Source organism: Orcinus orca, chromosome 5 (genome assembly GCF_937001465.1).
Source record: "Orcinus orca chromosome 5, mOrcOrc1.1, whole genome shotgun sequence".
Classification (NCBI taxonomy): domain Eukaryota; kingdom Metazoa; phylum Chordata; class Mammalia; order Artiodactyla; family Delphinidae; genus Orcinus; species Orcinus orca.
The window spans coordinates 62,309,013-62,331,267 of record NC_064563.1 but is presented as its reverse complement, the minus strand read 5'-3'; the positions used below and the strand labels follow the sequence as shown (position 1 = coordinate 62,331,267).

The window sequence follows — 22,255 nt, the reverse complement described above, 5'->3', positions numbered from 1 at the left end:
ATGGACCAGCAGCATCAGCATCACCTGCATTTTGTTAGAAATTCATACTCTGAATCCCAGACTGAATCAGAGTCTGTAAGGTTGGGGCCCAGGAATTAGTTTCAACGAGCTTCCAGGGAATTCCGATCCTCACTGTGGCTTGAGGAGCACTGTTTTAGATTTTTCAAATTTGGGGTGTCAAGAAAAGATCAGTTATTATTTTGGTAAAGATGTTAAACTTTTATTTCCAAGGACTACAAAAGAAAAGGAGTTAAGACAAATTAAGCATCTTAAGTCCTTAATTTCACTGTTCCTAACCTTGCAAATATTCCCTCCCAGTTTCATTCATTAAAGTGAACCTACACAGTAATCAGTCCTGTGACCCAGGTTGTTTCCTAAAGAAAGTACAGATGATGGAGACTAAGAGGTAAAACTTATTAAGGTAATCTATGTCTTAAGCCCTTCTAATCTTAAACCACTTTTATTAAAAGGTTAATAACAACACACAATTATATAGCATTTACTATATGCTACATCCTGTTCTAAACACTTTATATGTGTTAACTCATTTAATCCTCCCAATAAATCTATGATGTAGGTACCATCATCCCCATTTCACAATGCACACTAAGGCATAGGGAATTTTATGCCAGGCTGCTGCATTGCACAGCCCCAAGGAGATGTGCTGTGCCCGCAGTCTGTGTGGCTATGCACTACTGATCCGGGTTGAAAGAGTTCACAGCTAGGAAGTTATCCTTTCCTCATGCTTCCCTGACTTATCAAGGAGATCTGTTATTATCTTGACTGTGCTAGGACTGTAATAGGGTAAAATCTGAGAAAGTCTTTCTGTTTGTAAGGGAAAGATATACAGGATAGGGAAAAGCATAAATCAATTAAGATGGGCAAATTGGAAAAGAAATATTCTCCCTTCAAAAGACAATATTCTTGTGTGTGTGTGTAAAAGAAAGAGAGAAAGAGTGAGAGAGGAATAGAGAATGTGTGGATACATAGTCATAAACACACACGCCCAGAAGCAAATCTATGAAAAAGGGCCGTTGCCCAGTCCTTGGATAAATGCCCACCTCTGAGGCCATTGGGACCCTGCACTGTACTGAATGGTAGGACCAGGTAATCAGGCAGCCTTGCAAGGGAACCAGTAAAAGGCAGGTACTGCATTAGGGTTGCTACTCGGGTTCGAGTCCTCCCATCTGAGGTGCTTCTCATGATAAGTTAAATCCTTCCTTTGCACCTAGAATTTTCTCTGTGCTCACTACATTTGAAAAATTCCATCCCTGGAACAAAAAAGAAAGCGCATCGCTTCAGCATTTGTTGAGTAGCTTTCCGTTACTGGAGTAGACTGCTGTGCTCTGGAAATGTCTTTCCGCCAGCTGCCCCACAGGGACTGACCTTTCTACTCAGGCTAAAGTCCCTGCTGAACTATTCAGTACAGCTAGTTTATCCCAGGTTGTTGGCAGATCTCCAGTTTCCCTGCCTGCCCATCTAGAAAAGTGGTCTGAGAATTGATATTCTGCCACCCCCTTCAGTCTTTCACTGGCCACAACTCTGCCCCTCCAAGCTCCTGGTGATTCCTGCAGCCTCCCAAAAGCAGCACCCAGCCTCTCTCCAGGAGCCTTACCTGTTGGTGCTGGAGAGCTGACAGTCACCCTTGGGGTCCCTTCTCACTGGTTACTCTGCTTATGAGTATACAAAACCCTCCTCAGAAACTTTGAACAAGATCAGAAGTATAACCCGTGTTTCCAAGGACTCTTCATTTTACATAGTCCCTCATTTTTGCATAGTCACAAGCATAATTTAAATTTTTGCATAGTTGCAGTTAGTATGCATTCAGTTTTGTATCTCCCTCTTTATGTAACACTATGCCAGACTCATTTTTTCCACATCACTATTTAATTTTTATAAATGTGATTTTAATGGTTGCCTTATATTGAATCAAGGTGAGCCTTAGGAATTTTTTTGCCCCACAACTTTCCCTGGCTTGTGCAGTGACCATCCAGATCTTTCCCTTCTTCTTTCAGGATGCAAGTTATCAAATTAAAAAGGAAAGGAAGGGATTGCAAGAAAATTGTGTACATTGCTATAATTAGACATATACTGATTTACCGTGAATTATGCATATTTATGGGAATTTGCACATTGTCATCCTTTCATATCCCTCTGCACCTTTAAATATCAGTGGAGATGCCACCACACACGTTGCACTGCTTTTGTAAAACCTCAAGTTTAAATCACATCCTACACTGCAGTTATACATGATTCTGCTTCCTGAGGCTGACCACAGCCGAATCACAAACATGGATTTGCATAAATTTGGTTTGCATGAATTTTTAAGTTTGCTGAGAAGGGAAATTGACTAAATATTGTTAGAGCCACAAATAACTTGGGATATAATTTACTCTGGTACCACATGCATTGAGGACACAGATGTATGGACCCACTAGGATAGTCCAATGCCAAAAAGATACACAGACTTAAAGACCTATATTGAAGTCTAAACAACTTATATGAACAGGGTAATAGACTTAAGTCCTATGACTTCTTCATATTGAAAGGCAATGACAAAAAGAAATAATTGTGAATGCATTTTAGAATATATAGTCTTTTGTAAGTATTCTACACTTTAAAATTGTTGCTCGGGTCCCAAAATGCAAAACTCTTACATTAATGCAGATCCAAGGAGTACAGGAAGTTAGTATAACAGAACCAAAATACAAGTGAGGATGCTAGGATTCAAGTTTCTGGCTTTGCCAATGGCTTTTTCTTTGACCTTGAACAAATCTCTAAGCCTTGACGTCCCTATCAGCAAAGTGATAATATTTTCCCTACTTCTATCTCATAAGAATTCCTGAAGAATTTCTTAAAGAAAACTAAAAAAAAAAAAAAAAATCATCTGAGCCACTCAAGAGGATTACTTCCTGTGAATAAATCCAAAATGGTATCATCTTCAAGGAAGCCACTTACTAAGGCCCTGGGGTTATGGATCAATCTCTTGTGTTAAAGAGCAATTGAAAAATGAGATCCCCTGTAGAAAATTGAACACATGCAGAACTATTACTTTTAGATCAGTAAAACGTAGGAAGGAAGGCAAAGGGTAGCTTAATTTTATTAATTTACAAGTGATATAATTACATTGCATTTCTTTTTGAATGATTCTTTTGATAAATTTCTCTCTAATCATAGTGAGAGGAAAAGTGGATGTTTTCATATTTATGTTTTTCAGCTGTCTTGAAAAGATGACATAAATAGATAGTTCTAGAGAAATAACATTAGTGTTTCTATCACTACTGATTCTATTTTTTTAAATGAGCAAATTTTTTTTTCCTGGAAAAGCGAAACTTATTCTGGGGCTTCTAAACTTTATTTAGTAGTCAAGAAATTGCACATTCCAAGTAAAAACAATATATCTGCCCCCCCCCAAAACTAGAAGAAGTCCTCCTAGATGAATCTGTTAACACCTGAGCCTTCTTTAAAATAAAAATGAAAAACATGCAGAGTTTATAATGAATTTTTAGCAGAAAAGTCACGTCATATCTCTCAAAACACAGAAAAACCAAGTTAGCTTCAGCAAAGTGCCAAAGAACTTCCTCTCCTGAAGTAAGCTGGCATTTAGAACTGCTCTGTAAAGCTTTGAAGGGGATCAGGCTCTCTATCAATAAAGCATCTTTGGAACAATTATTTCAGGGTATCCTGGTGTGAAAGAGTAGTAACCACCAATGAGTTTTTATTATTCTTCCTTATTTAGAAATCTGCTTCTGACATCACAGGGGAGGCCCATGATCAGCTTCCTCAGAACTTCCAGCCTATCAGGAAGAAAAAAAAATAATCCGAAAAACATATATAAGGTTTAAAGCTCATGGTGAGGCCAGATTTGGGGACAGGGTGCAGAAAAATTTAGTTAAGTCAGCTTGTGCAGAGGTCATTTTTAATTAATTAATTTATTTGTTTTTGCGGTACGCGGGCCTCTCACTGCTGTGGCCTCTCCCGTTGCGGAGCACAGGCTCCGGACGCGCAGGCTCAGTGGCCAAGGCTCACGGGCCCAGCCACTCCTCAGCATGTGGGATCCTCCCGGACCGGGGCACGAACCCGTGTCCCCTGCATCGGCAGGCGGACAGTCAACCAATGCACCACCAGGGAAGCCCCAGAGGTCATTTTAAACACATACATAAGCATTGTGGATGAGATTAGTGGAGTTGGGTGGATCACACTTTATACCCCAACTGTCCAATTTAGTTTCATTATGACAGGAGTGGGGAAGGGGTGGGAATAAAAGGGAATTAACGTTGTTGAACATCTATCGATACTATGTGCCAGACAACAATCTGAGAGATATTATTATTATGCCAATTTTTAAGAATGGGGAAAAAAACCCAAGGCTGAGAAGGGTTGAGAAACTTGAAAAGAGTCAAATAACTAGTAAAACAGGAAAAATGGAATTGAAATAAAGTCTCCTTCCAAAGCCCATGCTCTTCCCATCAACTGCCTTCCTACAAGTCATCAAGAAAATTAAATTGCACTACATTTTGTTTAATTTAAAGAGACAGTCATTAGTTACTGTATATTGCCTAGCACCCATGGGAGTTTAAATAAAAGTCTTCTTTAAAAAAACAAAAATTGTTTAAGTCAGCAAAGAGAAAGGTGGGGCTGCATCAGAGTCAAAACAAAGCCCCTGGTGGTCACCTGCTTCGGAATTCCAGTCCCTTCTTGGAGATTCACTGGAAGAAGGCAAGTGCTAAATAAGAGAAGTGAGCGGGCAGAGGGTTCTCTTGAAACACAAGAAACAAATAAAAATGAAGAATGTAGTGTCCTGTGTCCCAGCTTGCACACAACTATGCCTATATTTTACTTGTAATTGGCCTAAAGATAAATTGTATTGGAAAAGTGACTCATTTCACTGTTTTTGTCTCCCATTCTGAGTACCAAAGCTCCTATATTCATGGCAGATTTTTTTCTTCACTAAAAGTTAATTCCTGAGCTTGTTCTTGTAGAACTACTACTTAAGTAAAGCTATCCAAGGCAGGTGCAAAAGAACAAAAAAGATATCTCTTTGGAACTTAAGAAGCAGTGAAGTTTCCCAGGAGCTAGATGAGCTCACCCCTCACATCCCTTCTGGGATTTATGGAATTAACAATGTTGGGAAACAGAAGAGTTAAACATTTTCATAGTTTTTCCAGAAAACTAAAGTAGATAAAGGGGGTTACCTATGCAAAATATTTCACCCTTGGGGATATTTTGAGTCCCTTGCCAACTTTTAGCTTCATTAGTTGCCAAACATTTGCTTTCTCACTGTATTCATATTGGTTGACCATGGTCTCCCTTTCCAGCCCTTCCACTTCCTTCATGATTTGCTGCATGTTGGCCTTTGAGTCTCTTTCTCAGAGATGCTGTTTGCTCCTTCACTTTTGGTGGAATGGATTTCCCAACATCATTCTGCCGTTTCCACCCAGAGTCACGGTGAGGCCCCCAGAGTTCACAGACTCTCCATCACCAAGGATGGGTCATTTAGAGACACTCCTCACAGCACTGTGGAAGCCAACTTAAAGACACATATAAATGATACAGCCTTCTTGCTTCTCAAAACAAAATGAAATGAAATCTTTTAATGTTAAGTAGATCAAGAATTTTTATTAAATAATGCAGACCTCCTTGATTACACCTGCATACAAATAGATTAAATAGCACCAGCAGTAGAATCTTTAAATAAAAATAGCTACGCACAGTTTATTCAAGCCACTTTGTTTCATTGCTTTTAATTCAATCATCATCACTGTTGGCATCGCCATCATCATCATCACATTGTTGAACACCACGGTGGACCAAGTGGCATACACATTGTTCCTGCTCTTGAGAGGTATATGTTCTCTATGTATTTATGAAATTAATGCCTAAACAAAGTGGCTTGTAAAAGGCAGAAGTTTCTCTCTCACTTAAAAAGAAGTCTGGAGTTTCACCATCCAGGGCTGGCACAGGAGCTTCCCAAAGTCATCAGGGATGCATGCTTCTTCCAGCTCTCTGCTCCCCTGTACCTTGGAAGAAGCCCTACTCTTTATATTCTAAAATGGCTATTTTGAATCTCCATCCATTATGTTTGAGTTCCAAGAAGCAGGAAAGAAGAAAGGAGGGGAGAGAAGGACAGGGACTATCTACCTCTCCTTTTTTATCCCCTTTTCCTTTTCTTTTATCCACTCCTCCTTTTAAGGAGACTTCCCAGAAGTTCCATAGAGTCCTTTAATTTATGTTTCATTGCCCAGAACTTGTCATATGATCACACTGGCTACTGGAAAGGGGTAAGGCCTAGGAGATATAGAGTCATTTATTCTGCATGGTAATATGTCTACCTAAAAAGCATGTTACTAAGGGAGAAAGGTATTGGGGTAGAAAACTAGCAATCTCAGCCATAATTGTCATTCTAAAATTGTCAAAAATAAATTTCACCTCTGAAGTCAATGACAAAGGAAAATAGCATATATCACACATTTTGCAAATTTTTCTTAACAATTTTATCTTACAAACTCACAGAGTCCAATATTGTTTAATTAAGGTGTGGGTAGGGAGACAGGAAGAACTGTTTTCAGAGAATATGCAAAGTATCTGCAGTGGCGTCTCTAGCATTTCGCAATACAAGAGGGAAGAGACTCACCTGTGTATATTCTAAAACAAGAAAAGGCCAGCAGCACTTGGATCTTGTGGAATTAATAATTTCACTGCAGTCTGATACCCTTTGCCATTAGACAACACACATTTTGGTCCAAGCCCTTTCTCATGTTACCCTGTTTCAGAATGCTCACCACTTTCATCTCAGCCTTTCCTCATTCATCACTCACCTCATCAGTTCTTTAAGCTCCCCTTTGCTTTGTCCCCTTGGGACATACAGTGTCAGTGAGGGGCATGTTATCATGATCGTACTTTTCTCTCTCACACATCTTAGTGTGTATTTTCAACTAGACTCTAAGTGCCTCAATAGCTGTCCAGTCCTACTCCTGCCATTAGATCCCATAGGGCTTACTGGGGTGTGGTGTATGAAACAGGCCCTCAGCAGACACTATGAGTACAAATAAAAGATGTGAAAAGATAGGAAAGAGGGATTTTTTTCATAGGGCTGCCCTAATTATCCAGCAAGCTTGACTATGACACATGCTGAGACCCCGGCACTGCAGGGCAGCAGGAAGGGAGCAAAAGCTGACCCGAACATAAAGAAGCTGGCCATGCAATGCAAGTACCACTAACAGAGGAAGTTCAGGTGGCAGTGGGATTTCAGGCAGTGCTTTGTGCTTCAGCCACAGTTCCACAATACTAAGGAACCTGTCCTTTGACAGCAGACCCTCAGCAAAGGCTGATGGTTCAGGGAAAGAGGCTGACAAGTGGTTAGGTGAGGTGTTGAGGTCTCAACCAAGATGAGGATAGGTTCCCAGAGCAAATGATGTTGCAACCCAGTTGTACAGCCTGGGCCAGCATTGCCAGCCCTTACAAGGAAGAAACTACATCTTGTTCATCTTGATATTCCCAGCACCTAGCACTCTCCTGCTCGGTAGATTTTTAATATATGCTTGCCCCTCCCGGTCCCTTGTCCATGACCATAAGACTACTCCAGACTCCACCTTGCTGGTGGAATGAAGCTACTAATTCCTCCTACCTTTGAGGACTCCGTTGGTTTCACCTTGTATAAGGAAGGTAGCATGTGGGAGTGGGACGAGAAGGCCACCTGCCCCACTCAGGTTCTTTATTTGTACTTGGGAACAAAACACCATTCTCACTGCTATGGACGGCAGTCCAACATTAACGTAAGCAACCTTGTGTGCAGTTCTACCAGATGTGTTACAGGAAAGTAGAGGCTTCAGGGACTCTAAATTTAAAATATAGCAATTGGTTGGCCTTTCATAATTTAGAATACTGGGTACAACTTAAAATCATGCTGACCGAGTTTTTACTGACATGGAAAAAAATGCTTGCAACATATTAAGCAAAACACAAACACAAGACAAAAATTTGGAAAGATACAACTGTGTTAAAACATGCTTAGCAGAAAAGACTCTAAGGAAACATTCTAGATTATTAAAAGTGATATCTCTGGACGCTGGATTTTTAAACTACTTTTCTGTTCCTTTTAGTTCCGTATTTTGCAATTCATTAATTCCCCCCAAAACAATTTTTAAAAATAAAATACTACAAAACTGACTAAAAATTAAAAAATAATGAGAAAGAGCTGTACAACTAATCAGACTAGAAATAATGCTGTTCCAAACATCAGCTACAAATAAAGCCATGTATTTCCTCTACATAGAAGAGACACAGTGGAATTCGAACCAGAAAAGCTAGTCATAGGATCTGCTTACTCTTTGTGTGGCCTTTAATTAAATATTATTAAAATCTCTTCCCATGAATATAGATATACTGATTGCTTGTGTTGAAATCTCCATCAGCAAAAATGTTTCTTTAAAGCTTCTTAGTTGCCAGTTTATATAATTGTGTTAAAAGTGCATTTTAACAATGAGCATTCATAGCTTTCACGGCTTCAGGTTAGTAAAAGTCTCTTGTGCTTCCACAGAGAGAGTATCTGAGGTAAGCATTCCTTTTGTTTTTCTAGTACTTTGTTTTCTCAGTGACTGGTGGGGATGGGGGATCAGGGAAAAGTAAAGAAATGTAGCCCGTACCTACCCAGTTTTACAGGTGATAGTATCACTTATAATTTTCCAGGATTGAATTGGTAACTCCTGCAGGGAGGAAATTTCACTGAGCTCCAATTCTCTCCTTGGCTCTACACACCTAATTGTATTTCTCCCGTTCCGCGTTCCTATTTGTCTCCCCATTCATCTTCTCTGGTGAGATGACAACTATGTCAGCACCCATTTCCAAATTCTCATTTTCCTCCTCGTAATTTCTCACCTTGCTGACCACAGTCAAACAGGAGAGGGGGAAGCCGAGCTGTTTTTGGCAGGTACTTTACAAAAGAACAAACAGAAGCTAAAATCCTTTAGGAAAGAAGACAATTTGCTAAATAAGGATCACATTAGGGTTGTGTCTGCGACTTCTTTTGTGAAGTTTGATGGTTTAATAACTTTAGGAGGTGTCTGTGTCTCAAATGCAAAGACCATTATGAAAATGGGAACTGAACTTCCAGGTCCCTTGCTCTGAAATATAAATCCAGGAAATTTATTTATAATTATAGAAAGTCAAATACATTTTTATTTATTCCTGGATGTTAATGCTTTTAATTAAGAAAAAGTATCTGATTAATAACAATGTTCTAAATAATAGAACTGATCCCTATACTTATCATTCATTTTTTTCCTTCTTTCAAAAAAAACTTTTGATTATAACATGTAAAAAATATAGTTATTGTAAAAAATTTGGAAACTACAAAGGAAAGAATGCTATTTACTTCATATCAGTATTCTCTTTATATTGTTTTGTTTGTTTGTTTGTTTTGAGAATCAAGCTGCTGAAAAGAATAAGCCTTTTAAACCAACCTAGGTTTTAATCTGAACTCAGCCACTTTCTAGCTGTGATTATGGACAACTTTCTTAACCTCCCTAAAACTTTTCTTTGGTTAAAAAAATGAGGATAGTCATACCTGCCTCACAGAGTTGGCATGAGAGAAATAATATATCCTCGGCACATAGTAGATGATCAGTTAATAGCAACTAAAATAATAACTATTATTATCACCTTTTAAGTTTAAGAGTTTAAGTTTAAACTTTTTTAAAGCATTTTTTAGTGCTTGGGAATGTCAATCTCATTTCTAATAGATACACCCAGTGTGTAGAACTGAGAAGGACACCACCAATTTTTCAGATGAAAGCACTTTCTCCATGTCTTAGGAAGGGATTTGCCATGTCTGCCCTGCTCAGTAGTTTATGAGAGCCTCCAGCCAATTGAAAATTACTGAAGGAAGGGGTCCATGTCTCATATACCGTGAAGCCCCACACAGCCAGTGACTGCTCAGTGCATACCCATTGCTACTGACACTGGCCCACAGAGATAGTAATTCATGGTAGATGTTGCTCATTGATCCTTCTCTTTTTGTCAATGCAAAATCCATGTATATCGCAGCCGTATTTTACACAGTTAGAGGTGGGCCCTTGGTATCCAGGAAAGCCTGAACTGGCAAAATCTGCCTACACTAATGAAGGCCTTCCTGGCTCTATGTACTGTGTGGGTGGGAGAGACTCTGGCTCCTGGATTCTCAGTCATAGCTGCACACTGGCACAGCCTGGGGACTTTTCAAAAAACTGATGCTTGGGTCCCACCTACAGGGATTCTGACTTAGTTGACCTGGAGTTGGACTCAGCTCTAGCTCACCTCACGCCGAGCTTCTGCCCTTTCAGGAGCCATTGAAACCCTGTTATTGACTCTACTTGGAGTTATTAAGAATCCATGTATGCTTTGGGAATCAGTTGTTTTATCTTCTTACTTGCTTATTGTTCTCATCATCATTTCTATTCTAATGTAGTTACTTACCCAACTTTTTCATCTCTGATATTTTTCTTTCTTCAGTCTCCATGTTGGACCTGTAAACAAGGAATTTCAGTGAGGAGATAGGGCTGTCGTGCAGTGAATTTATATTTCCTATGTCCCTTCCTGTGCCCAGCACTGTCCTAGGAACTATTTCATTTAATCTTCACAGCAATCTTGGAAGGCAGGTGGGAGCAACCTGTCTACCATTGAGGAAACTATGATTCATGGATGTTAGTCCACTTACTCTGTATTGTACAGCCAGCAAGAGCATGGACTCAAGTTCAGATCATTTCTGATTTCAAAATACTTCCTCTTTGTGCTCACCATGGGTCACAAAATCAAAGGTTGGGGGTAAGGGGCGACCACATAAAAGAGTGAAGCTGAGTATAAGGCTTTAGGGAGAGGTAAGGACTGTGGCAAACTGGAACATGAATGCCCCAATGAGAACATTCAGATGTAAAATTCTTCAACATTGCAGGTAATAAGACACATCTAAGTATACACTGACTTTAGCTTGCAGGCCACCAGCTTTCAAGCTTTGAAAAATACCATAGTCATACAATTTCACTCTGCAGCCACATAGAAGAGGCAGAGAATATACTGTGTGACCTTGAGTGGGATCACTGAGACAAATGAGAGGAAGTAGAAGGAAGAGGATTCTTTCTTTCTTCCTTCCTTCCTTCCTTCCTTCCTTCCTTCCTTCCTTCCTTTTTTGTCTGTGTTGGGTCTTCGTTGCTGCGCACGAGTTTTTCTCTAGTTGCTGCGAGCGGGGGCTACTCTTTGTTGCGGTGCACAGGCTTCTCACTGCGGTGGCTTCTCTTGTTGCTGAGCACGGGCTCTAGGCACGCAGCCTTCAGTAGTTTTGGCACGCAGGCTCAGTAGCTGTGGCTCGCGGGCTCTAGAGTGCAGGCTCAGTAGTTGTGGCTCATGGGCTTAGTTGCTCCGTGGCATGTGGGAACTTCCTGGGCCAGGGCTCGAACCCGTGTCCCCAACATTGGAAGACGCACTCTTTTTTTTTTCCCTTAATATTTAATGGTTATTCTTTTTTTTTCTCACACACACACTGTATTTTATTTTTACAAGAGATAAATAGACTGACACCAATCATTGTAAATGGATAACTACAACAAAAGCAACAATGATTGCAATTACCAAACACGAAACACACACATACTATGTCATAATATTGACATTCAGTCCAGTAATCCTCCACTGTAACAGCTCCTTTACTTTGCAGTGAAAATTGATTTGTATATTTTTTGCCTCTGAGTCCTTGTGGGATTCTTTTTTATTATTCAAACAGAAAGTCACAAAAATTATAATCATCCTCATCAGTTCACTCAGTCCCATGTAATTAATTTTTTTTTCATCTTGATCTTTTGTTAGCACTTTTCTGAATTCATCAGTTTTCCATCAGAGTTCTGAAAATGCTTATTCATTCAGTTTGGCAGTATAGTCAGTTACCAGAAACCTATACTTGTCAGAGTCTTTTCCATGAATTCCTTGAAGATGAAACCCTTTTATAGGAACATTTTTGCAAAAGCATCAGAGTACACCCAGAACTGTCTGTAAATAACAAAAGACTTAAAAATGACCACGGTTAAAGATTTGATGAAAGTTCATAAGAATGCAATTGACAAGGAAATTTAGTTATTTCTGAGATATACATTTTAAAGTAATAACTAGAATTATGACTTATAACATTATACCAGAACATATAAGATTTTTAGAAATTTCATGTAATGTCTGAAACATCTATATTAACATATTTCTATACAAATAACCCAAAGAAAGTTTAGTAGTAGTTGTTTTGTTTGTTTGTTTGTTTATACTGCAGGTTCTTATTAGTCATCAATTTTATACACATCAGTGTATGCATGTCAATCCCTATCGCCCAATTCAGCACACCACCACTGCGGTTTTCCCCCCTTGGTGTCCATACGTCCATTCTCTACATCTGTGGGCAGATGCACTCTTAACCACTGTGCCACCAGGGAAGTCCCCAGGAGGCGGATTCTGATCTGGTATGTTTAACAGACCTTCCCGTCAAAGCTGCCCAGCAGAGGAACCAGCTGCCATGAAGCAGCAGCAAGTGGTGCACCAGGAGAACCGGGCACTGAGCTAAGGAAATGCTGCAGCACTCCTAAGGAAAGGTTCCTTCTGTGGATAGAGGGTACAATCCTGTTAAACATTTACTGAGCCTCTAGTATGCGCCATGTACTGTGTGGGCACTGTGGGAGCTGCCAAGATGCTGGACCCTGGTGGAGGCTGTAGTCTTAGCTAGCCTGCCATCATGTTAAGAGGTTTATATACATTAGTTCTTTAACCTTTATAAATAACCTTGAGAGGTAGGTGCCATTAACCCCAATCAAAACAGGAGGATACTGACACTTAGATTGAGAAAGTTGTTCAAGGGCACAAGATAAATGACAGAGAGAGGACTTTAACTGGAATTAAAAGTCTGTGCTCTTAATGACTGATGCCAAATATCCTTCCTCAGTGGGGACACCAGCTTGGAATCCTGAGTCATCACTCAGCCACTCTGTCCCATCCCTGACGTCTTAGTGCTCAAGCTCTAGCCCATTGCACACTGTCCAAACCATATCAAAAAGAGCAACCTAGGAACTCCCATCCACTAGCCCCTCCCTGGTTACTGGGCATGTGATATGGGGAATGCAGTTAACTTGGTTCCATCCAATGGAATCACAAGGAAACCAGTTACAAATTGTCTTCAATTTTTCAGTCTGTTGTTTCTAAACCAGTCGGTAAAATAGGAGACGTTCTAAGTGCCAGCACTGCACAGCTTTTCTCATTTCAAGTATGACTTTGAGGTCAGCATTACAACAGAAGATCAAGAAATAAACATATTGAGAGGCAGTCTTGCATTGGGAAGAGGACATAGAGGGAGAGCTTAAGAGATCTGAGTTTAAGTCCTGATTCTGCCACTTACTAGTTTTGTAATCTTGCCTTTCCCTTCATTAGAGTGTGTTCCTGTTTCTGCGTGTATAGAAATGGGGCTTGCAGATTGTTATGGGTGTGTCACAGATGCTCAAGAAGTGTTTGTATTCCTTCCTCAAATAATAATAGAAAAACTGCTAAACATGCCTTAAAATGGGCATAACTTAAAGTCTTACAAGATTTGCAAGAATTGACTTACCAACGCAATACACCAGTAACATGTGATACAGTCATTTTAAGGAGCATAATTAATTTTGTAAAAAAAATTTTAAACTGGAGGAGGATAAAGGGAAGAAAAAGGGAAACTGATATTTATTAAGCTCCTGATACATGCCAGGCCATGCTAGATCTTTCCAGACATTTCATTTAATCCACACAACAGTGGTGTGAGATAAGCAATTTTATCCTCATTTTCACAAATGATGAACCCTAAGGTTGAGAGGTTAAGAAAACTGCCTGAGTATTCAAGACCAGATTTGAACTCAAATCTGAGCTCTTCTAACAGGGACCAAAGTCTTTTGATTCTTGTTGAATAAAAGTTTCTTCTTAAGGGGCTGAGTTGAGTGCAAACATCTCATCTCTTATGCATTTCTGAGGGCAGAAATCTGCTATTGTCTGAGTTAATAGTTGCTCTTCCAACAGGAACTGACGTGGACTCATGTTTCTAAAATTTCTGGTGTAATCTCTCTACTCTCCAAAGTTTGGAATAACTCTTGATGAAAGATATTGATATTATGATCTGTTTTTATATGGGAAAGTAGTCTGTGCGTTCATAAATGGTCCTAACTGTAATTTGAATGGCTATAAGTTTACAAACTTTTTTGATCATTAGTTTCTTTGGGAGGACATATTCTTCTGGAAAGTTTGTCGAGAATCTCATTAAAATTAAGCATCTCTTGCTCGAAATATTTGAGCTACGCAGTTTTACCAGGAAGCCTTATCTGGTCCTGTTTCCTTCTGCTTTGTGCAAGGAATTTGAATAGTTGATGTAGAAAGGAAAAAAGAGATGGAGCAGAATTGGTAGAATTAAGCATTGTGTTGAGAATTGTGACTGAGCCCTCCAAGAGACCTTTGTCTGACTTAAGCATCTAAGAATTCAAGCCTTGTTTTTCTGTCTCTTATATAATGACAGCAGTGGGCCACAGATGTCACATGCTTTGCATGCACTGCTTCATCTGCCTTTTTGTGGTTCTTCACGTGGTAGAAGAAATATTGCTCACAGAATTCAGAATGCATTCAGCTTCCTAGAAAATCAGCTTTCAGTGGACAGAAACTGAGTTTCCATATCTAAACACTACAGCAAAGAATTTGACTAACTGAACGTGCGTTTCTGTTCTCCTCACAATAATTTACTGCAGGCTAATTGTTACACGTTTAAATACTTTGAATAAATGAATTAAAAGCCAGTTTTCATCTTCGTTCGTCCAATTCATTAGATGCTTTCATTTTAGGAAATGAGGAAGTAGATGTGATTCATTGTGCAACAAATGAACAATTCACTCATTTGTGCAAGGAATAAGTATTGGCTTGGCTATCTCTGTGCTAAAAGATGAGATGATTTGTTTCCCCATTGCCAAGGTGACCACTGGGCATACAGTGAGTGGTCATACAGGGTAAATGCTGATGGTGGAGCTAACTTAATATAAAGATTTTGCTTTGAACCCAGCACCAACCTTCATGTACCATAAACAGAAAATTAAATTTGGTCCTAAAAGTAAATACAGTAAAAACAAAAAAAATTAAAACAAAATTCTTGCTTAGCGTTTTATTTTTACAAGCACTTTGGTATGTGTTATACCATTTGATTGTCATACAACAACCTTGGATGTCAGTATTATTATTATCCCCATTTGACAAGTAAGAAAACTGAAGTTCAGAGGACGTTAGTGCATTGCTCAAGGACGCCCAGCTTGTAACTAATAGAGTCAGAATTGGAACCCAGGTCTCCTGGTGCCAAAATGTTATACTCTTTCCACTATATCTGCTGTAATTAACATAAAAGGACATAATGGGGAGAGAAAGAAAAGGTCGTCCTGAAACTGTCCTTTGATTGTTCTCATTTCTATCACAAGAGGCAGCCTTCCTCAAGCGGCTAAACCAGGGTGTGAGATCTGGGAGGTTGAGTTGAGAGGTGAGCCTTGTGCCTGCCTATCATCCTCAATGTGTGCCCCCCAGGGAAGGCAGGAGTGGGGGAGAAGCCATCCATCTCATGGGTATGGGCAGGGAGGGAGAATCTGCGTGCAACACGAGGCAGGTGAGGGCCAGGAGATTCAAAAGGGAGGGGATTTCTTCGCTGGAGAGATGGGGGCCTTGGGCGCGGGCAAAGAGGCAGTGGTCAGAGGTTCCAGGCGAGCCGATGATCACCGCGATCCCAGAGTGCTGGCATTGCTCTGGCCGCTATAGACACAGCCCGCTCCCAAACAGCCCCAAGAGGTGTGCTGCGTTGGGAGTGGTCCTCATTAGACTCCTGGTGCAAAGAGTTCTAAGACAGTCAAAACAACCGAAGTATCAGTCTCAGAAAGGGAGCCCTCAAAGGAAAACTGTGGCTCTTGCTTGTTTGGAGCAACACAGGAAAGGCTGTCACAATTACTTTCAGTTCGGCAGCCACTTTCTAGGAGGCTTCCACAGAGAAGCGGTCCCCAACCTTTTTGGCACCGGGGACCAGTTTCTTGGAAGACAGTTTTTCCGTGGGGGAGGGGGGATGGGCAGATGAAGCTTCACTCGCTCACTGCTCACCTCGGCCTGTACGGCCTGGTTCCTAACAGGCCTTGGACCAGTACCAGTCCGTGGCCCAAGGGTTGGGGACCCCTGCCATAGAGCGATAGTGTATTTACCACAAGAGTTTCTTCTCACAGTTGTGAAAAGCAGCGCGAACCTTCGATCCCAATCGTCTCCCTCCTGTCAACCTCCTTTTTGAAATAACTGATTAAAAGTCTTGTTACTTTCAAAGGGAGAGATGTCCTAATCCTACAACTAATGTGAGCTATGTCAGGAAGGTTTGGGCAGGTAGGTTGGTTGGTTGGTTGAATTTTTGTAACTACCCTGTCTCCCCTCTCTTCCCTGCCAGGTGAATCAGTGTCATGGCAAAGGCTTTAGCACCATGCAGACCAGGGTTCAAATCCCAGCTGTGCTATTTATTATCTGTGATTTTTGAGCCAGTAACTCTCTGGTCATCAGTTACTTCATCTGTAAAATGGGGGGAATGCTGGCCACCCGACAGGGTTGTGAGAATGACACAAATGCTACATGTTAAATGCTTACCATAACATTAGACTGAGTGAAATAAGCCAGACACAAAAGCACAAATGTCCCGTACATGTGAAGAATCTAGAGTAGTCACATTCACAGAGACAGAAGGAATGGTGGTGGCTGCCAGGCGTTCTGGGAGCCGGGAATGCGGAGCTAGTGTTTAATGGGTACAGAGACTCAGTTTGGGAAGATGAAAAAGTTGTGGAGATGGATAGTGGTGATGGTTGCACAACAGTGTGAATGTACTTAATGCCACTGAACTATACGCTTAAAAATGACTAAAATGGTAAGTTTCCTGTTATATATATTTTACCACAATAAATAAAGTAAATACATCTTTAACGTTTACAATAGCACTTGGCCTGCAATAAGTAATAAATGGTACTTCTAATCCTGTGTCCCACACTTGGCATACTTCTGTCATCTGCCATTTTTCACACTGTGTTTTATCCCTGTTTGTCACTATTATACTTCAATCTCCCTGAATGTAAAGGACCATTGATTATATCTTATTCATCTTTCCTGTCTCCATAGTGTCTGGCACATAGGAAGCACTCGTTAAATGATTTGAGGGAAGAGAGAAGGTTGCTAATACTCTTTTCCTTCTGTCTTTTACATCCTAAAACCTCTAAACAGTGCAGTATAGGTGACTTCTTTCTCTTGGGTGCTAGAAGATCATTATTTGGACTAAAATAATGAGCTCATACTACTGTACAAATGTATTGGTTTCTTTAGTCTTCAATAAATGAGGGGAAATTTCTCTAAATTAAGCCTCTGAGGTTGACTCCATTTTGTTTTTAAGGAGTTTTATCTTGCTCTAAAAATACAGACAGAATAAAAATGGAGTATAAGCTTGCTGTTCCTTTAGAGGGATATGAATCCTGTATAGAGTTTACCTTACCTGAATATACTGGAGCTGCACACAGTCCAAGCTATGAACAGTGTCATTTCAAAGAAACAGATGCTTTGAAGAATACTGCAGATAATTAATGAAGTTTCCTGATAGTGGTGACTGAGGGGGGGTCTCACAGCACCTCACACAGAAAGCCTCTCACTAATATATCTCTTTCCTTCTCATTAAACTTACCCATTCACAGGAACTGCTAAAATCAATCTCCTTCTCTCCTTCTCTTCTCCCTCCCTCCCTGCCCATCCCCCTCCTCCATACTTTGTCTTCTTCCATCTCTGCTCATCAGTACCCAAAGTCCAGGCTCCTGGGACTTGACTGTCCCCTATGTACACAGTTCCTGGGAAGCATGGCCAAGTCCCCAGCTCTGAATGGTACCCAACAAGGATCGGCACATGCTCCATCCCCCTCCCTGGAATTCTGGTGAATAAAATTAAAATTCTGCACCTTGTGAAATGCTGAGGAGCCCCAATGCCAAACATTTCCGGGATATACTGCTGGAGAACTATTTGGCTGTGATCATACCAGTCTTATTTTATTTTTTTATCCACCCTCATTTTATAGGACAGTAAGTTGATACTAAATAACAAGAACTCGTTTTTTCTCTGGGTAAGTGCTTCCCGCTTTTTTTCAGCTGTGTACCATCAGACCCTGCTCTTCTCAGGCCACTCTCCAAGGAGATGTGCCTGGTCACAAACCTTGCCTAATACCCAAGACCTGTCTTGTTACTCTGTGGGGATCAAGAGCTGCTCCTGGCCCGACTGTAACCTCTTCATGGCTTATAAACATGTTAGTTGGGATGCTCAGCTCTGGGTCGTGAAAGAAGTTTAGGAATGTGAATTGTCACCTCATTGGACCTCTCTGCACTTGTATAAATGAGGGGCCTAACTGGACTGTTTGTTATAAGGTCTCCTGCAGGCCTAAAACTCTATGTGTCTGTGGTTAACACAGAAAGCCACATGCATTCAAAACTAAGATCCAGCCTCTGCTTTCTTCAGACTTCCTTTGAAACTTAATTCCCTAAGACCTAAATATTTTATTCACTCTCTTCAGAACCCTCTAGAAATCTTGCTTTAGTGTAAGGCTTCAAAAATGACCATCAACACAAGTCCCACCCACAGAGCTTCTGATTCATTAGAGAATTTGCATTTCCAGCAAGTGCTTCAGTGATGCAGGTACTTCTGGTCTAAAGACCACACTTTGAGAACCACTAGACTAAGAATTTCAAGAAACCTTTACTGACACTTTCTAGTGAGAGATACTAATCCTGTTTTTCAGGACTGATCACTCCTGGGATTTTTCTTTTTCAGAATCTTTATTTCAAAGGATGCTTACTCAATCAAAAATTATTGTCCTAGAAGCTCTACCCTCATAAAAATGAAGGTCATGTAAGAAACTTAATTTTCAGGACAAGGAATCTGAGGTGTAATTCTTAGGAGCAGTGAATTTCCCAGAGGAATGCAAATGGCATCAAGTTCTGCGGCAGAGTACCAAGAGCACGAAGCAGTCTTTTCCCCATTTCACAAGACATTCACTAGGCTTGGCCATCTGTTCAGGGCTCATGTTTTGTGATCCCGGTGGATAAAACACTTCTGACAATTGCTACACCAGAACTTCACTTCTAATGCAATAGGTACTGTATGCTGAGCTACAGAGGAGATTTAAGACTGGGGTCTAATGGCTTAAGACAGGCCATCACTGGTCTCAAAACGTGCACGAAGCAGCAACTGCAGGTCCCAGAGCATTTAGAAGATGCAGCACCCCTCACCCCGCAATTTAGCTTTTGAAATGGAACAATGACTCCCGTGAATTTGAAACACTCTAAGAAAGGAATTTGAGCTTCCCCTGCCCCTACCCATGCATCTCCCCTTGAGACATGTCTCCTTTGAAAGCTCCTTTCCCCACATAGAGTATTCACCTTTTCATTGTGTTGCTCTGTGGTATTTTCCCCATCAAATCTTATTTTCTGCGGTTATGTTAATGAAGGTTATAATGCCAATCCCAATGGATGCAGACAGTTTTATTAAACACACTATTTCCATTACCCGCCAAGGTGTTAAATGATGGTTTAGAGGTTTGAGTTCATCATGCTGATCTAATTATACCAGGTAGCTCTTGTTGAATCTCCATAGTAAATGGATTTGAAAACCTTTTATGCAGATGCACAATTTTGAAGGGATTAGCAGATTAAATATCTTGTAATGTCTTATCCCTCCCAGTGAGTAAAGGTCAGGGTGCATCTAGCATCTGTACTCTTTTGAATCTAATGGGAAAGAGGGTGGTCAGCTAGCCCACACTTAAATAGGTGAAAAGAGGGATTTCTGGTATGAACGCCACAAGCAATTTCATCTCTGAGAGCTTTGCTTGAGAGGGTTCACCCCATGTTCTATATTCACCGCCACACAGTTCACCTAAAAGATATTTACCTCTTCAGGCACTTCCCTGGTGGTCTACTGGTTGAGATTCCACACTTCCAATGCAGGGGGCATGAGTTTGATCCCTGGTAGGGGATCTAGGATTCCACATGCCTGCAGAGTGCAGCGAAAATTTTTTTAAATATATTTAAAAAAAAAAAGATGTGCACCTCTTCAGAGTCAATCATCATGATGTTTAGTAAGCCCTCTGATGCCGTAATTATGAGGTGATGGTGATACAGTGGGAATGGTGCTGGTGAAAGTGATGTTGGAGGGGCAGAGGTATGGGAGGTAGTGGTAGAGATGATGGTAGTAGAGGTGGTGGCAGATGTGATGGGAGGTTAAAGGAGTAGTAGAAGGGGTGGGGGTGGTAGAGGTGGAGATGGAGGAGGTGGAGGTAATAGAGGTGGTAGGGGTGGAAATGCAGGAGGTGGAGGTAAGAGGTGGTAGAGATGAAGATGGAGGAGGTGGAGGTAAGAGGTGGTATAGGTGGAGATGGAGGAGGTGGAGGTAATAGAGGTGGTAGTGGTAGAAATGGAGGAGGTGGAGGTAATAGAGGTGATAGTGGTAGAAATGGAGGAGGTGGAGGTAAGAGGTGGTAGAGGTGGAGATCGAGGAGGTGCAGGTAATGGAGGTGGTAGAGATGGAGATTGAGGAGGTGGAGGTAATAGTAGTCCTGGGGTTGGAGATGGAGGAGGTAGAGGTAATAGAGGTGGTAGAGGTGGAGATGGAGGAGGTAGAGGTAAGAGGTGGTAGAGGTGGAGATCGAGGAGGTGCAGGTAATGGAGGTGGTAGAGATGGAGATTGAGGAGGTGGAGGTAATAGTAGTCCTAGGGTTGGAGATGGAGGAGGTAGAGGTAATAGAGGTGGTAGAGGTGGAGATGAGGACGTGGAGGTAAGAAGTGGTAGAGGTGGAGATGGAGGAGGTGGAGGTAATAGTGCTGGTAGGCGTGGAGATAGAGGAGGTGGAGGTAAGAGGTGGTAGAGGTAGAAATGGAGGAGGTGGAGGTAAGAGGTGATAGAGGTGGTGATGGAGGATGTGGAGGTAAGAGGTGGTAGAGGTGGAGATGGAGGAGGTGGAGGTAAGTGGTGGTAGAGGTGGAGATGGAGTAGGTGGAGGTAAGAGGTGATAGAGGTGGTGATGGAGGACGTGGAGGTAAGAGGTGGTAGAGGTGGAGATGGAGGAGGTGGAGGTAAGTGGTGGTAGAGGTGGAGATGGAGTAGGTGGAGGTAAGAGGTGATAGAGGTGGTGATGGAGGACGTGGAGATAAGAGGTGGTAGAGGTGGAGATGGAGGAGGTGGAGGTAAGTGGTGGTAGAGGTGGAGATGGAGTAGGTGGAGCTAATGGAGGTGGTAAAGTTGAAGATGGAGCTAGTGGAGGTAATAGAGGTGGTAGAGGTGGAGATGGAGGAGGTGGAGGTAATAGAGGTGGTAGAGGTGGAGATGGAGGTGGTGGAGTTAAGTGGTAGAGGTGGAGATGGAGGAAGTGGAGGTAATAGAGGTGGTAGAAGTGGAGATGGAGGAGGTGGAGGTAATAGATTTGGTAGAGGTGGAGATGGAGGAGGTGGAGGTAATAGCCGTGGTAGAGGTGGAGATGGAGGAGGTGGAGGTAAGAGGTGGTATAGGTGGAGATGGAGGAGGTGGAGGTAATAGAGGTGGTAGGGGTGGAGATGGAGGAGGTGGAGGTAAGAGGTTGTAGAGGTGCTTGTGCTGCTGCTCTGCTTAGTCAAGGGGAACCCAGCAATGCTTGGCCTGGTAGATACCTCCCTACTTTTCAGAGGAAACCCAGAGAAGAGACAGCATTATCATTCTACATAAGAGAAGCCTCATCTTCCTGCCTCCTTCCTGTTCTAAATGCACCAAACTTGGTGACTGTTGGACACCCCTGAGAAATGATACCAACACCCTTGAACTAAGTTTCCAGAATTACCAATTCCTTAGAACCAGGTATTCAGAAACACTGAGGACGCCCTGCTTCTCCCAAGCCAAAGACCTGACCTGGTTTCTACCACATCTGGTTACATACGTCTTACATCCACTGCAAGGGCAACCCCAAAGCCTAGATTCTGTGCAGGTGGGACTTCTGACTGGAACTGGGGAACACACTGGGCTTTCCTGGAGAGAATAAAATTAAGATGATTGATTGTCATATTATGGTTACGTGATAGGAAGCCAGAGTTGAAAGATCGAAAGTGTGTTTGTAGGCAAACTTTTTACAGTGCTTAACAAATGCTATTTGATTTTTTCAAATAAACTTTTTCTTTTGAAAAGTATAAAG

The 22,255-nt window shown here is 41.4% G+C and overlaps 1 protein-coding gene across 8 annotated transcripts in view; it reads left to right on the top strand.

Moving 5' to 3' along the window:
* Window positions 1–22,255, top strand: part of PEX5L (peroxisomal biogenesis factor 5 like) — a 254,902-nt gene that overhangs the window by 76,977 nt on the left and 155,670 nt on the right. The gene's annotated exons all lie outside the window — the stretch shown is intronic.